This window comes from Montipora capricornis, chromosome 6, assembly GCF_036669925.1.
Source record: "Montipora capricornis isolate CH-2021 chromosome 6, ASM3666992v2, whole genome shotgun sequence".
NCBI lineage: Eukaryota > Metazoa > Cnidaria > Anthozoa > Scleractinia > Acroporidae > Montipora > Montipora capricornis.
This window is the reverse complement of record NC_090888.1, coordinates 11,972,572-11,986,905: the sequence shown is the minus strand read 5'-3', so window position 1 is coordinate 11,986,905 and position 14,334 is coordinate 11,972,572. Positions and strand designations below refer to the sequence as shown.

Sequence of the window (14,334 nt, the reverse complement as noted above, 5' to 3'; positions counted from 1 at the left end):
TTGCGCGCTCGGTTGAGCAAATCAATATTGCTTTCCACTGTACCAATTTACATATTTTCCCTTTTACGTGGGTTGCTTCCTAGTGGTTCTGAGCCAAAACCCTGCGGGGGCAATAATTAGAGCTTAATACATGTTAAGCAACGTAAAACCTCGAGAGAAATACTAGTTTCACGACGGGTCAATGCTTTCTCATGCCCCGTTCACGCAAAACCTTAACCATGTATTGAACATGTTTAGGTAAACACGCTTTCAAAGTGTTTTCTTTTTACTGGGTTGCCAGTATGGCAAACCCAGTCGGGATCCGCGTTTCATTTGTTTGCTTTATTAATTTTATTAATTTTATTTTTTCCGTGTCGGTAAAAGTCTTGCCTGTCACTCCCCTGCTAAGTGGTGTCTTTGTGCATAGAGCCTTCTGCACGTATTTTCTTAGGATCGAGAGGGTAGTGGGAAATGCGTAGATTTCTCTGGTGGACACAGTAGAATGATAAACTTAACCGGCAATGGCGTCGAAAGTCATCTAACGCGAATGGCGTTTTAGTGGATCTTTGAACAAAATATACCCTTATGAAGCTCGATAATGGCAAGTCATTTGGATACTGAACAAGACAGGTGGTGGAATCTTAAAAGCGACGAGTAATGGACTTCGACAACAATTTGTCGCCCGTCGAGTTGAAATCAAAGTGAGCTGCATTTCTAAGACTTTACCAAGTGTGCTGTTATGTAGAAAGTTCTGTAGAACACTGAAACCAAATGGAAAAAGTCTCTGGTAACTTATGGGTTCAACAAAGACAGAGAACGAATCGAACACCTTAAGTGGATCTGTGATCAACTCTGCACAGTATTCAGGTAAAAAAAAAATAATTGGAAATGTGACAGCCAAGAATTATTTGAAAGAAAGCTTGTCGTCTATTTTATGCTTCATTATTCAAGGAAAAGGTTCTTCATGGAAACGGTTTGATCCTGAAATTTTAGTTTGTTGTAATATTGCGCATATTTGACACGATTGAGTTTTTTCTCTTCACGCACGTAATGAAATAGGAAGGGGTTTTTGCCTCTAATAGCAAATATGTTGTTTGTTTCAAAAAATTGTTCGCTGGAAAAGGTGGCCTTTATGAATTCATCATGTTTTATGATATGCGAGCTTAACTGGATAGTTTTTATGGCAATAGTAAAGCATTTTCTTGTTATTCAAGGAAAAGGTTCTTCAGGAAAGGGTTTGAACCTGAAGAACATGGTAATTTGACACGATTGAGTTTCTTGTCTTCACGCACGCAATGAAATAGGAAGAGGTTTCCGCCTCTAAGAGCAAACATGTTGTTAATGGGTTGCCGTATGGCAATCTCAGTTGGAAAATTGGTAGATTTCTCCGTTTTATTTTTATTTTCCGCGTCGGTTAAAGTCTTGCCTGTCACTCCCCTGGTAAGTGGTGTCTTTGTGCATAGAGCCTTCTAAGCATATTTTCTTAGGATCAAGAGGGTAGTGGAAATGCGAAGAATTTCTCTGGTGGACACAGTAGAATCGTTAACTTAACCTGCAATGGCGTCGAAAGTCATGCAACGCGAATGGCGTTTTAGTGGATCCTTAAACAAAATATACCCTTATGGAGCTCAATAATGGATAACTAGGCAGGCGGTGAAATAGAAACACCTGGAATCTTAAAAGCGACGAGTAATGAACTTCGACAACAATCTATCGCCCGTCGAGCCGAAATCAAAGTGAGCTGTGTTTCTAAAATAATATTTTACCAAGTGTGCTGTTATGTAGAACACTTAAACCAAATGGAAAATTCTCTGGTACCTTATGGGTTCAACAAAGACAGAGAACAAATCGAACACCTTACGTGGATCTGTGATCAACTCTGAACAGTCTTCAGGTAAAAAAAATAATTGCAAATGTGACCCCAAGAATTATTATTTAGGGCAAAAACCATTGCTAAATAAATCCTACAGGAACCGCCTAAAAGAGGCGTCCATTCAAATATGTACTCAAGATCCAGAGCAAAATTATGACAAAGGCAACAGAAACCAGACCGCGTACAAGGGAGTCGTACAGGCCTGTCAACCCTTTTTGACACTTGATGATTATTCTGGACAGGCCCCGTTCCTTGTACGTGACACATCAAAATCACACAACTGAAACAGAAAAGGAGCGAGACTTATAACTAAATGATACTTTTACGCTCAGGCAAGAAGAAACCTAAGCTCACTTCTTTAGCAACAGTTTAAAGACACAAGCGTTAAAGAAAACATAGCACTCTGTTCCTTGAAAACAGCATACATAAAGGAAAATACCGGTTTCAGCCTTCCAAAGAAACACAACATCAAGCTACGCTTATATGGATTGAAAACACATTAACTCCATTGGCTAGAATTAGCAAGTTCGATCCTTCTATCGGGTACAAATAGAGGCAAACACATGGTTTTTGCAGACCTTTCGGCAACTGATGAGATCAACATGATAGGATCGAAACCGCGGTCTGCCCTGACCAAATAATATGTCAGAGAGCCTCCATCTACAGTCGGGTGATCTTAAAGCCTCGACAAAGAAGCGATTTAAAGACATCGACATCAAATATCAAAAGAGCATCGACGAGAACGAACTAACTCCAGACGTTCAAGGAGGAGATAGTTACTGACCATGGCCACAAACCAAAACGCGCTGAAGAAGTCAGAAGAACGAGTGAAACAATTGAAGAAAGCAACGCCTCCAAAGAGCATAACGATCTGCCAAGAAACGCAGAAAGAAGGCAAACAAAGCCTATAAAAAAGCCAGCTATCTCACTGATACAGGGCACAATGTAACAGGCGTTCAAAAACAAAATGAACCCGGGCCAGGGTCAAACAATTAAAACCAGAAGATCACTCGCTTCTAACGTCGATAAAATATCGGTCGAGCCTAGAATTAAATTGGCGCAAAAGCGTGAGGCCATAAGGTCACATTCACATCACTGCTGAGAAAATCAACACCAAGAAACTAAAAACATTATTTTCGAGACCAACTATTTTCTTGGAAGAAAACGTATCACACAGCAGTATAGAGATTCAAATGTAAAGCCTCATGTGGTCACATCCACATAACTGCTGAAAAAATCAACACCAAGAAACTAAAAACACTATTTTCGAGACCAACTATTTTCTTGGAAGAAAACGTATCACACAGCAGTATAGAGATTCAAATGTAAAGCCTCATAGGGTCACATTCACATTACTGCTGAGAAAATCAACACCAAGAAACTAAAAACACTATTTTCGAGACTAAATATTTTCTTGGAAGAAAACGTATCACACAGCAGTATAGAGCCCGGATTCAAATATAAAGCCTCATAGGGCAAAAACCATTGCTAAATAAATCCTACAGGAACCGCCTAAAAGAGGCGTCCATTCAAATATGTACTCAAGGGAGCAAAATTATGACAAAGGCGACAGAAACCAGACCTCGTACAAGGGAGTCGTGTAGGCCTGTGCTATAAAACCACTCCCACTGGTTTTTCAGCTGTATGCCAACAATCGTTCTTTGTCACTCAGCGCCGGCAGCGGAGGTAGGCGATCAGTCAGGAAGCCAGAATTTACATTTCCCATTCCTTGTCTTAGACTTCTGGTGAATACAACCAGAAAATGAGTCAGCCTGAAAAAAGGTATCGTGGCTTTTTAGGGAAAAGTGGTCGCGAAGGACAAGAATTAAACAACTCGTCCTCGTCCTTGTCTTTTGAGGTAAAAGCGATTGGAAAGTAGCCATTTGTCAAACAAAATTGGAAAAGGCCTCGAAGGTTAGTTATTGTAGATTACACAGCCCGCTTGTGTGGGATAGATTTTCTCTTGAAACAGGTAGTCAATGTTAAATATTTTTTCCATCATCTTCAGATCATTTTTTGGTCTCCTTTAGCGCGTGAGGTTTCCGAATTTGCTTCGCGTTGGTACTAGTCTATTACCATCTGGCCAACGGCCACAATCGCTGTTGCTTCAACTGTAAAGCTACCATGATATCGGTTCTACCAAATTTTCGTTCTTGCATTAACGCAAGGGAATCCGGTCAACTCGCCTACACCTTGGTTAACTCACCTACGTAGGCAAGCTCACTTCCCGAGGTAGGGCGACAACACCCAAAATGTCAAACTTTATAGTTATAATTTCTAACGTTTAACGAATGCTGGGGGAATTTACAGTGAGGATCGTTGAAGCTTTTGCGAATCAGTTCGTTGGACAAGTCTTGTTTCCGACAAGTAAATTTTTGAAAATAACCTGGAAGCACAGTGAAATTTTCATGAGACTAACAGCGAACTCTTCTATGCTGATGATCAAACTCGCCTGAATTTGAACGTAGGCGAGTTGACCGATTTTCCCTTTATTGGACTATATCAACGCAAATTGTTCAAGTACTAGTTCATCGGCCAAACCTGATCACAATGGTTGCTACCCCTTCAGTGTTACTCTTCGGTACCTTCGATCGAGAGCTTTGAAACTACTTGAATTTGTTCTTGTGGCTGAGGATGTAGAATTCAGCTCAGTTTATACTACCTTATTTTATGAGGCTATTACACCGAACGCTTCATCGAAATGACGACAAACAGTTCCGGCAAGGCAACAGAAAATCGTTAGCATTCTCTATAGAAACAAAGAAATTTATCAATCATGACGTTCTCACCTCTGATGTCTTCTTCAGCCTGACGAGGATTTCCCCAGGATGTCATAAACCGACGTAACCAGACATCTCTCCGCCGCCCGCTCTTGCATCATTTCCTTAATTATTTTCTCCTCGCTTCGTTTTTATGGTAAAATTCTTTCATTCACCATAGTGCACTCGGCTTCTATCTCTTTCACCTCTCGCTCATCTTTTTTCTCCTTTGTGACACTTGGTTTCTGATGATTAACATGCAATTTCTGGTTTATATCTTTACTACTCCTTGCATCGCAGTTGTGGAGAACTGACAATGTACAAACATGTGTTTTCAACCGCGTTTAATAATCATTCTTGCATCCCAAACCCTTTTGACACTTCGATCTTTGCAAAAATTGGGCGTGTGAAACATACACACCAAACAATATATTCTTTTTTACTTACCGGTCTACATCCGAACCACCCTAGCAACGTAAATGTATTTAAATTTGTCAATTCTAGTTTATTGTGTTGGCTTTTCTGTTCAAATTAAAATCCAACTTGATGCACGACATCTGGCATCTGTAAGAACACTACGCCCTTAGACATCTTGAATTTATTCGAAAAAAGCCTCCAATGTCCATTCACATGATCACCCACTTTCGTCGTCGATATTGTGTAAGAGAGAATTGAAATAAGAAATCCGCCAACTTCGGTATATCGATAATATTAAATGAAGATGACTAGACCAGATTTTTAACTACCTTTGGCTTCCATCTTTCATTACCTCATCATTTCTTTGTGCCGGTTTGAGTTTTCATTGTCTCCATATCCTCCGTAAAGCCAAAAAAAAACTGAACTGGGAAGAGCCTAGAGATAGTACGCACGCCCAAAATGGACAACTTGAAGCCCACAAAATGCAAACTACGTCAATTGTGAAATTTTCAGAAACAAAAACTAGGAAAACCACTCACGTATGTTTTCTCATGTAACTGCAAAACAGATCACTGTAATTTTATTTTTCTGTCCAAGAAGAGTTGTAGAATGTAATGTTCTACCAATTGACACTGTCCTCGCAGAAAGTCGTAATGGTTTCAAATATGACATTGTAGTTTAGTTTTATACGAACTAACGAGAGCCGCGACTATTGATCTTTTGTGGCATAGGCCACAAAACCCTCTGCTGTATGGAGAGACTGCATATGAACTGAGGCCGCTCATTTCTTATTTACCTATATCTGTTATATGCCACCATCCGGAATCCTCCATTTGATTTGGCTCTCCGGCCAAGTTGGCATTTTCTTTTCCACTTCCATGCAAATAACTTGTTTCTCGCTTTCCTTCAAAGCCTTTTACGCGAAATTGTCATTTTAGCTTTTGTATAAATGGCATTGTGCAATAAGATGTTCAACACATGTGTTCTTCAACAGACCCAGGTGTCGTTTCCCCCGGCGTTTCCCTTTAGTTCTTATGTGACCCATGCGGCTACCTTTGCTCTAGTTTGCTTTTCATTTTATTTGCACTAAGAGAACACTTTGTTTTATGCCTTGTTTTAGAATATTGAATCCCACATAAAATTCTACCCAGCCACTGATTTGCATATGAGTAGCGTCTATTGTTATAGGCTTCGTTTTTCAAACGATGACGTTACAAGCTTGTAACACAGGACGTCGTTTAGCGAGTCAAAAAAGTCTGTTACAAGGTTTTTTCCTAATCTTATGGCAGATGATGAAGCTTTTGTTGTTATCTTAAGTTACTATATTCTCGCTGTAAAATGCAGTGAAATGCAACTACTTTTCCGCTATCGATCTGAAATCGCTGTGAGCATGTCGGTTCTAAAATTAAAATTAGAAACGATTTGAACTGAACTAGGAACTGATTGGCTGACTCAATCTCGATTATCAGCGATTATTTATTTTTCGACCGCGGATTTTGCGTCTCTAGCTTTCTGATTGGTTCACTCAATCTCGGTTATCAGTTCACATACCGTATGATCTAATATAGAAACCTATTGCGTCAAGCGTTGCAAACTGATTGGCTTTGATTTCCAAGTGCTCAAGTGTTTAGAGATTAATGAAATATTAATAGTACAATTATTCCATTCGCGCTTGTTCGATACGAGACTGGTTCCATTTGGGAAATGCTTTAGCTGCCGGCCTAAAATCAAGTTTCGTTGACGCGGATGAGAACAGTATCACAAAGCCGGAAATTGCGACAACTTCCCGTACCTTGCAAAGGACTTATCGACGACATCAACAACATATAAATAACACACACTGACCGAGTTATTCTGGTAACAATAGTCGAAGGGCCTATTTTGCCAACAATACACGTATAGATATCAGACCTAAATGGATAGATACGTACCAATCACTGTGTACAGTCTTTACAGCCAAACATCACGACTTCATTGACCAATCACATCAACCAGAGTGTTCATACTATCTACTGACGTTACACAAATCACTTGACTCCGAAAATGACTTAATTCCGCTCAGCTTGTCGAAATGTCAGTCAGTGTCATCCGGACGATCGTATTTGACTTAATTATGATACGAGTCCTGGGTTCCAACCACTTATGAAAGGAATTGTGGTTGTTACAAGAATTTCTCTTTCCTTGGAAGTTACATATATATATACATTCTACATGGAATGAACAGGTCTCGCCTCCCATTTCCTTCCTTTTAGTTTCAAATCATTTGATTCGATTCAGCTGGTGGGTCATTGAAAAAACGAAACGATCTGGTTCGGCCGCTACCGTTAGATAGAAACAGAATAACATTTCTCTGCAATCTATTTAATAAGGCTCTTCAATAACCTACTAAAGGGTCCAGCGATTTACAAATCAACAAGATCTTTTCATAGAGAACAACATTCCGTTTTGGCGGCGAAGAGAAGAAGTGTTGATCAAGGTTGCTGCGGGGTTAGACGAAAATATCATCGTACCTGTCCAACCAATCTCTATTCGCTATTTTTACTTTCCTCATAATACACTTTGTCTGCATAGAGCAATGTTTTCAAATGCTCTTGGAATACTATACATTCCCAAGAGCCTTTGAAAAATTTGGGGGACAAACAATGTGTATTATGGGGAATGTGAAAATGCGAATAGAGACACAAATAACCGCCAATGATGTAATGTATTATTGTTGGTGGACGGAAAGGAGTTAGATGAGAGATCTTTTGTTTTCGTCAACCAGCCTTAGTAGTGGCCATAGACAAATTTCGATATATTAAAATTCAGTCCTAAACAAAAGACATCTCGAGGCTCAGAGCCTCGAGATGATGCCTTTTGTTTAGGACTGAATTTTAATTTAATATATCGAAATTGGTCTATGACGTAACGTGAAGTCCACCTATAGATTCATGTTGCTTTGAATAAACTTCACAAGGTGCCTTAGAACTCCTTGCATTTCTCTTGGGTTAGGGTTTTGGTTGAGGTCATGGTTAGGGGTTTACTTTGTGACGCCTATACTGAGTAATCGTGAATCTCAATAGGGAGCTTAAGCACACGTGTTTTTGAGACGCGAACGGCAACCGGAAGAGACCAATTCGCGTTCCAGGACAGTTGACATGTGTCTCCCAGATTTTTATACTAATCATCTCTAATGGAGAAAAGAAACTTGACAATGAAATGTGGTTGTGTGAAGACAAGTTAAGCAGGTCACTTCCGGTTGCCGTCTGCGTCTCAAAAACGCGCCTGCTTAAGCTCCCTATTATGTAGCTGGGGCAACCGTCAAAAATATTTTCATTGAAGAGAAGAAAGCTTTAAGGAGGCAGTGTGGCCCAGTGGTTAGGGCGCTTGCCTTGACATCCGGAGATCCCGGGTTCAAGATCCGCTCTGACCACTCTTTGAATTTGATTCTGGTAGTCCCTGGTTCAACTTCCCACCTGCACTTGTAAATAGCCAACTGGTTTGCCTCCGGCCAGTTGGGATTCTTAACAGTTGTAGTTGTTCTGTTCTGTCGTTTCGTTCAGTTTCATTGGCCCTGAAAAGCCCCTGTGGAGAGAGGTCAATTAAGTATGTATGTATGTAAAGCCATTTACACAACAGAAGAATAGGATAATTAAATAAGCGGAAAAATGGAAATATCTCAAGAGTAAAATGGACATAATGGTTTGCGTCAGGAGCCCATGAGTAGAAGCTTTTCGATTGTCTTCCCCCCCTACAAGTCAATCTTTGAGCGTATCTTTTTATTCTTAGAACGCCACGATTAGGTCGGCTCTGTACGCTGACTGTACACAAGTAATGCAGTCAAATTGATGTAAATGCGAGCCCCCTGCTGAAAGGTTGCTTCTAAAAATAGAAAGATACGGGCAAAGGTTGACTCAAGGATATAGTGCATAGGGGGGCTCCTAGTCATGGGCTCATGTCTACGTACAAAGAGCGAAAGGGCAAGAACAAGTGAGAGAAAGAGAGAGTTCTTTACCATGAGATTTGGTGGTCCTGAATCGGACTGTTGTTTTTTTTTTCCTTTCAGTTGTGTTTTTAACACCTCTGTTATGCTCGTTTGATTGTTAGTTACCATGACGACCTCTCGTGCTTTTAGCTCACTCTATATAAATATAGGTTTAAACAACTTTGTAATGACGCAAGGTAGCTTTGTTCTAATATAAGCCCAAATATACCCCCTCTGGACCTAACGTGTTTTGATGTTTGTCGTAAATCACTTGTCATTTTACAATTCGCCGAAGGCGAATTGAATATCGGTGAATAAAAACCAAGACGAAGTCGAGGTATTCACCGAGCCTAAGGTGAATAATTGTTTTAGTATAACTACATTGGTTATTATTTGAAAAATATGCATTTTCCTTAAAACAATTAACTTCTCATCTGTCACCTCGACAAAACGGCTTGCAGACTTCTTGAAAAAATCGCTTAGGTGATTATCGCCTATTAATATCATCTCAAGTTCACCTATGTAATTATTCTAAAGTCATATTGTTTGGAATTTGTTCGTAAAAGTTTTATCTAATTCAGCTTTAGAGCTGTATTTTAAAGCTTCAATAAAGTACCTACCTACCTACGGTGTAGCATGAAAATTCTGCGAATTGTCAAAAATTAGTTCCCACAAAAATTAACTCCCTTCGGTCAAATTAAAAACTCCGCTTTTAATAGACTAGGGCCACTTGGGCGATGTGCACTGGACTTAAACAAAAACATTAACGTGAGTTACGGTTTTGGACTGCCAAAATCCTGAATTCAAGATTTTGGAGGTCCAAAATCTTGAATTCCAAAATCTTGAATTCAGGATTTGGCAGTCCAAAATCCTGAATTTAGGATTTTGGAAACTACTCTACGATATGAAAATAACTCTAAGAATAGCTGACCCCCATTTTTAATTAAATTAACAAGTATTATTTACAATACCTTTTTTTAAAATGTTTAGGTTGCTCAGCAATATTTTGTTTTCCGGAATAACTCACGGAATCTTCGAATACATTTCTACAGGAAGAAAAGTCCACTGACAGGTAGGTGCTCAATCAATAATTTTTTTAAAAATATAATTTTTGTACGGTATGGCTACATTAAACACTTAATGACTGGTCCCGAGGGAAACAGTTCATTTTGTTTCCCGAGAATCTCGATGTTTCCCCGAGGCGCAGCCGAGGGAAACATTGAAATTCGAGGGAAAGAAAATGAACTGTTCCCCGAGGGACCAGTCATTAAGTGACTTGTTATATAGCACAAAAAGAAAAACGTGCAATGGCAAAAACAACGGCGGTCGTCGGTCAACATTTAATTCTTGAAACGCAACGTGGTGCAGTTATTACCCTGAAGACACAACAAGATTTTTCGAGATCCGATATCGGTGGTGGCCCGGCTTCAAATTATAAACCATCTATACAAAAACTTCATTATTAACCGGAGACCTAATCTAGAAGATACGCACCGAGCTGTCAAAGCGCGGTAGTGTGTACGAACGCGTACTCGGAACATTGGTTGGTCATTTCATTTTATAACTATCATTGGCTTACAGTTACAGTTGCCATGTCTTAATCTTGGAAAGTTGAAGAGATGGTATTTTTCGATGGTGACTCGGGAATACTCGAAAAAAATCCGAGTTCCCCTTTGAAGGAGTCGAACCTAGGACATTTCTAATACTAATCTACTGGATGCTCTACTACTGAGCGGTAGGAGTAACTTGGGAAGTTGCTTCAAATGTTAATGATGGTGATTGTAAACTAAGTATGATGCGCGTGCTTTAGTTTACTCAACATGCAAAGTCCTGCTCCATCAAGTGCCCCGAAACCTTGCAGGCTCGCTGAGGCATCGATGTCAATCATCGTGCATCATTGGTGGTAAATCCTTGGGCCCATCTGAAAATTTAAAAAAAAACCCAGTTGTTAACCGCGACTTTGAGGGGGCGTCAATGGAGAGGGAAACTCTCTCTTCCTCCCCATGTCAGAACTCTCACATGTCAGACCTCTCAACCCCAAAAGACCAAAATCCTGGAAACCAAGGTAAAAAAACTTGGAGATTTGGGAAAACAATATTAAAACCAGCTCATCAAAATGAAGTTTTCGTTTCCGTGTATCATCGTTTTCTGCCATTAATGTATCTACAATCATAGACAAAAGTAATTGGGAAGGTTATGTAAATGAACCGCACCAGAGCTCTATTTCAACCCGCTTCTGTTAAAGCGTAAAAGAAATAGTTTCACTTCCTCTTATATAGCCCCCCTCCCCCCTATTCAATGTTGGAAGATTACTCAACAATTTCCCACTAAAACCATTCAGTTTTGCACAACATTGAATGAGGGGGGAGGGGAGAGAAGCAATAAAGACGTCAAAAGTGCTGACCTTCCTAACAGTTTTGTCTATGATTGTAGGTGCGACAAACTGGTAACGATAACCTTATTTGGCATTTGTATTCTAAATATGGTTGCGACGTCTATGTCTTGTCAACCAGTCTATCAAATATGACAAATATGCCTTGGAACTGTTGGCGCCAGAAAATAAACTTTATAAGGTAGAAATGAAAACATTCGAGGACAGTGTATTCTATCGGCTTGTGAATCTGTTTACTGAGAGATTTTTGTGCCTCAACGTGAGACCGTGAGATTGCCCTAAAAACCGTGAGTCTCTCGGAAAAACCGAGAGACTTGAGAGGTCTGCCATGTGCTCCAAGGATGTAAATATTAAAAAGGCCGTCCACAATTTAGCAAAATACTGTAAATCGCTTCTCTTTCCTTCCTCAAACAATTCAAGTGTCCGTCCCTAAAGAACTAAAGAGGTCGAGAAAAAGTACGCTCGCACCCAGTGTAGAACGTGGCACGAACCTAGCAAGATCCCTTCACGTGTATCAGTGATTGAGTGATATTGTAACACGTTGCGTTGTCAGTCACCAAACATTCTTTTATTATTGCGGTGTGGCACCGCTTGACAGACGCCAGAGTGTTGTTTGCACAGACACTAGACCTCGTGGGAAGAAGCGAATGCGGAAAACTCCCACAATTTAAGTTAATCATGTTTAAAACCGCAACGGTAATACCACTTTTCCTGTTTTTTTTGGAGACAATTTTCGTTTTAACATCACTGACTCACGCTTGGCCACGCAAAGCCACAACAAACGTTTCCTTTCAGACATAGTTTGATGATAATCTCGATAAGAATTTTTTAATTAATGTAGCTTACAAAGTTACAATTTAAAGACCTAAAGATTCGACACTAGTCTAGTGTTTTCCGATCGGCAATGATCAACCGACTCCTCTTGCTCACCAGTTTGCTAAAAAAGGAAACGATGTACGTAGCGTTCTCTTCTTTTCTTTCATTGAGATGCAAATACCGGCACTGTAGGTGTCAGGTTAAAGTCCGCCATCAACACGGCTCAAACATTTGATGTGCTTAAAGCAAAAGAACAAAACCAATATAACAATACTTTTGTGAAGTTTCGCTTATCGAAGCCAAGAAAGTACTACTTAACATCACTTTAATCAGGAAAACCTATTTCGCATCTACTCTCAACACGCTAATTTACAGATGCGACTTGTGGGTTGAACACTGTAAAAAATTGCTACATACTTCTTGTAATAACACTCAGAGAATAGACCCTTCATGCAACTATATACCTCTTTAAGTATATGCAGCTACACCATAGTTAGTAGACTACTAACTATGGCTACACAACACTTTTTCTTCTCTGAATATAATCATGAATTCTTAATTTGCTTTGAATTCACTATTATTGTGAATTTAGAACACTCTATCCTAGGACTTGTGGTAGCAGGTTTTCTATTCTATAAGAACCGCTGCTTTCCGCTTTACCACTGAAGATCAAAACCCCGCTCTCTCTCACTCTCTCTCTCAAAAAAAAAACATTTAAATTCTCCCATAGAATATCGCTTCAGAAGAATAACTAGGCCTAAGCTTCATTAATAATTTAGCGGCCTAAGCTTTGTTCTAAAATGTTTACCTTTGTCGTGAAGCTTGGTACCGACCTTTTGAAGTCTTAAATATTGTTTGTTGCCGAGTGATACTTAACAATTATTCCACGAGGGCGCGTCAGATATGAGATCATAGATAGATAGCCAACGAGGCGCCTAGCGCCGAGTTGGCTATAATCACCTCATATCCAGCAAGTACGAGCTACTGGAATAATTGTTTTATTAAAAACGCTCACAAATTATGGATAAATCTTCCCTACTTTATTTTGTAAAAACAAGAAAACTTATGCGGCAGTTACAGTAATGGTACTGATTTGTAGGGCATGGTATAATAGCTGAGGTCACACTACAGACTTTTTACTTGGGTAAACGACTCGTTAACAGTTTACCTCGGGAAACTGCTTTTTTTTTTTAATTGTGACTGACTTTTCCCCATGCAATTTACCTCCGGGAAATTTTATTATTTGGAACTTGGATATGTCATGAGAACAATAGAGTTTCCCGTGACAGCTACCCCAAAGCGATAGCTAGGGAAAACTGGTTTCCCCAGGTAAGACCAGGTAATTAACAAATAAAAGCTCGTCGGCGAATGTTTTAATGGGAGATCCAGACGTACAACACTCTATGATGTCATCTAGGAAACCTTTTTGCCCACAGCTAAAATTCAAAAAATTAAGCAAGACTTACCTGTAAGTCGCTGTTTGATTGGAATTCTATCTCGTGGCCAGTCAGGAACGGAGGAGTTACTATGTACTTATGGCTGGACGGGAAAATATTTGGCCCGAGGTCATGGCGTACGGACCGAGGGCAGCGAGGTCCGTGCGCCATGACTGAGGGCCAAATATTTTCCTGTACGGCTCGACCTAAACTCAGTCAATAAGCCTTTCATCATATTGGTTGTTTACACTATTTAAGAACACTCAGAAGAAGAAGTTAGGACAAAATAAAAAACAAAAATCTGCACAGAAAAATTCGCTAATATGTTGTTTGCATTTGCTTTTCTGGCTGTAAATTACTTGAATGTTTAAAAGCGACGAAATCCCCTAAAATTGCATCGCACGGAACAGTACGTGTTCCTAGTAGAGCCGTACGGCTTTTTCCGGCCCTGCTCGCGCTAATGCGTACGGCCCTCATACAGGCATTTTCCCACTAGTTTTGCAATGAAAGCGCGCGCGGGGCCGTACGGGCCATATGATAAATGAAAATCATGCTCGCGCTACTGACTACTCAATCTTCAAAGCCCGAGCGTGAGCAGAGGATGAAGGAACGAAGGAGCTTGGGCGGCATTTAGAGCACCTTCCAACAAGGGAGGGCATGTAAATCCTTCGTTCCTGACTGGCGACGCGACAGAATTC

General features: G+C 40.1%; 1 protein-coding gene and 2 long non-coding RNA genes across 7 annotated transcripts in view; 1 reads left to right on the top strand and 2 right to left on the bottom strand.

The window, feature by feature from the left end:
• Positions 1-14,334, top strand: part of LOC138051545 (uncharacterized) — a 141,239-nt gene that overhangs the window by 98,296 nt on the left and 28,609 nt on the right. For 3 of the 4 annotated variants that reach the window (XM_068897764.1, XM_068897765.1, XM_068897768.1), the window contains one exon: positions 9,983-10,064. The gene's annotated coding sequence lies outside the window, so the exon portion shown is untranslated. Of the gene's footprint in view, positions 1-3,704; positions 3,767-9,982; positions 10,065-14,334 lie in introns of those variants that run through there. The other variant, XM_068897767.1, reaches the window with a different exon arrangement.
• On the bottom strand, positions 3,460-6,046 carry LOC138051547 (uncharacterized). 2 transcript variants are annotated; one of them, XR_011132842.1, is made up of 3 exons: positions 5,825-6,046; positions 4,642-4,856; positions 3,460-3,594 (listed from the first exon to the last, which is right to left on the bottom strand). It is a non-coding gene; the product is annotated as an uncharacterized lncRNA (long non-coding RNA). The 2 variants fall into 2 exon arrangements; XR_011132843.1 differs by lacking the exon at positions 5,825-6,046 and adding an exon at positions 5,381-5,813 and having other exon boundaries at positions 4,642-4,921.
• On the bottom strand, positions 10,318-12,993 carry LOC138051548 (uncharacterized). The gene is made up of 2 exons (XR_011132844.1): positions 11,622-12,993; positions 10,318-10,913 (listed from the first exon to the last, which is right to left on the bottom strand). It is a non-coding gene; the product is annotated as an uncharacterized lncRNA (long non-coding RNA).